The sequence below is a fragment of the Schistocerca piceifrons genome, unplaced genomic scaffold, assembly GCF_021461385.2.
Source record: "Schistocerca piceifrons isolate TAMUIC-IGC-003096 unplaced genomic scaffold, iqSchPice1.1 HiC_scaffold_210, whole genome shotgun sequence".
Taxonomy (NCBI): domain Eukaryota; kingdom Metazoa; phylum Arthropoda; class Insecta; order Orthoptera; family Acrididae; genus Schistocerca; species Schistocerca piceifrons.
The window spans coordinates 7,501-10,000 of NW_025728009.1; positions in this window are offsets into that span (position 1 = coordinate 7,501).

The following is a 2,500-nucleotide window of genomic DNA, read 5'->3' on the forward strand; positions in this document are numbered from 1 at the left end:
ATGACATGAGTCAAAGACACAGGTCTCACACAAGCATAGAATTGGAGCGCCGCCTCTAATAAGCCAAAGGTGCATCCTGACGTGACAAATCTGATCATGTCACAAGCATTCACTTACTATAATCACTATCAAGGAACCTGCCGCCCCCGCCCCCCCCCCCCTACACCTTTCCTTACAACAACGTGTAACCTAACCTAACCTAACCTATGTTGTACCTTAACCTAACCTATGTTGTACCTTAACCTAACCTATGTTGTACCTTAACCTAACCTATGTTGTACCTTAACCTAACCTATGTTGTACCTTAACCTAACCTATGTTGTACCTTAACCTAACCTATGTTGTACCTTAACCTAACCTATGTTGTACCTTAACCTAACCTATGTTGTACCTTAACCTAACCTATGTTGTACCTTAACCTAACCTATGTTGTACCTTAACCTAACCCATGTTGTACCTTAACCTAACCCATGTTGTACCTTAACCTAACCCATGTTGTACCTTAACCTAACCCATGTTGTACCTTAACCTAACCCATGTTGTACCTTAACCTAACCCATGTTGTACCTTAACCTAACCCATGTTGTACCTTAACCTAACCCATGTTGTACCTTAACCTAACCCATGTTGTACCTTAACCTAACCCATGTTGTGCCTTAACCTAACCCATGTTGTGCCTTAACCTAACCCATGTTGTGCCTTAACCTAACCCATGTTGTGCCTTAACCTAACCCATGTTGTGCCCTAACCTAACCCATGTTGTGCCCTAACCTAACCCATGTTGTGCCCTAACCTAACCCATGTTGTGCCCTAACCTAACCCATGTTGTCCCCTAACCTAACCCATGTTGTCCCCTAACCTAACCCATGTTGTCCCCTAACCTAACCCATGTTGTGCCCTAACGTAACCCATGTTGTGCCTTAACGTAACCCATGTTGTGCCTTAACGTAACCCATGTTGTGCCTTAACGTAACCCACGTTGTCCGCTAACGTAACCCACGTTGTCCGCTAACGTAACCCACGTTGTCGCCTAAACCTGCTCTGTAATTGTTATACGACTCGTTCAATTAGTGTAGTGTTGCCCACCCGCAACCCTCGCAATATAGTTCGCTACTCGCACTGCCCGCTCCCCTGTGTATCGCTTCATGTTAAACACCTTGCAAGTCTTGCTGACTTTCCACATGCTCCTGCTGTACACTGTAATGTGGATGGCAGCAGGACGTACATGCCGCCCCCCCCCCCCCCCACCCCTCCCCACGTCCCCACGTCCCCACCTTGCCCCCTGCCTTCGCAAGCTGGTTGGTGACAAGTTTGCATGTTCAATGCCCTTCGCATGCGACGTACGCAGGCTACGTTGTGGTGCGGCCTGTGTCAACTGTCCGCTGATGTCGTACGCGTGAACCACAATCTGTACTGCACATTCGTCCTTATGTACTGAATGATACATCGTGGCACATGTGTGACCGTACAACGACTGCGCCCAAAAACGGCGGACCATACAGTGCAAATATTGTGCACGCAGCTACGTGTCGTCTCCCTATGAGAGCTGGATTGCAGTGTGGTACGCCATAGAGACGTGTGGGAGGAACGGACGCCGTGGATGGCGATCAGCATGAGCTGTGTGTTGATGTATTCGGACCTAGTCGTCTCTCCTCAAACACCGTGATAGCATGGTGCACCGCGTTCCATATCTGCGACATGCTACAGAGGCCGGTTGACAGTCGTTCGAGCAATGGACATCGCATACGTACGGGGGCCACCTTCCACGTATTGTCTAGGCGTGCACATTTTGTTGCGTGTATGTGGGCAGACGTAGTGTGGCGTGACACCTGACACAGGCATGCAATAATCGTTGAAGTTGCTAATGGCGATGGACGCCTACGTTTTCTGGTGAAGTTACGCAAATGAAGAAATGGTAACCCGTTGTGGTGCGGTTGTTCTCGCTAGGGGTGAATCGGTGATGGCGACGATAGGTTGAGGTACTAACCGGTTGTTCCAGCGATACCCACCATGCCGATGAAACTGAACGGCATCTGGGTGTGAAGCGATACGCGGTGGTGGCTGGGTGGGACCGTCCCCGGCCGGTGAGGGGGCGCCTCCCGGCGTGCTGGCCGCGCGGTGCGTGGGCGCACGCGCTACAGCCGGCTGGTGGGGGCGGCCAGTGGCAGGCGCGCCGGCCGACGGACGCGGCAGGCGTCGCAGCTGCGCGCCGGCGCACCCTGCGCGCGGCGCCGTGCGGCCAAAGTAGGTCCTCGCGGGCCCGGTGCGAAGCGCGGTGGACATCTTCAGTGTGCTGGTCCGATTGAGGACTGTGTGCGTTGAGGATGCGCCGCCGCCCGGCGCTCGGCGCCGCGACGCCGTCTGCTGCTCGGTCGCCCCAGCGGTTCTCGCTGGTGGTTTGTATCGCAGCTGTGCGGATGTGTTGGCGCGTGCGCTGTGCTGGGAGAGTTCGCTTCGGCACCCAAGTGGGGCTTTTGTCCTTCTGTGGCGCTGGCGTTGG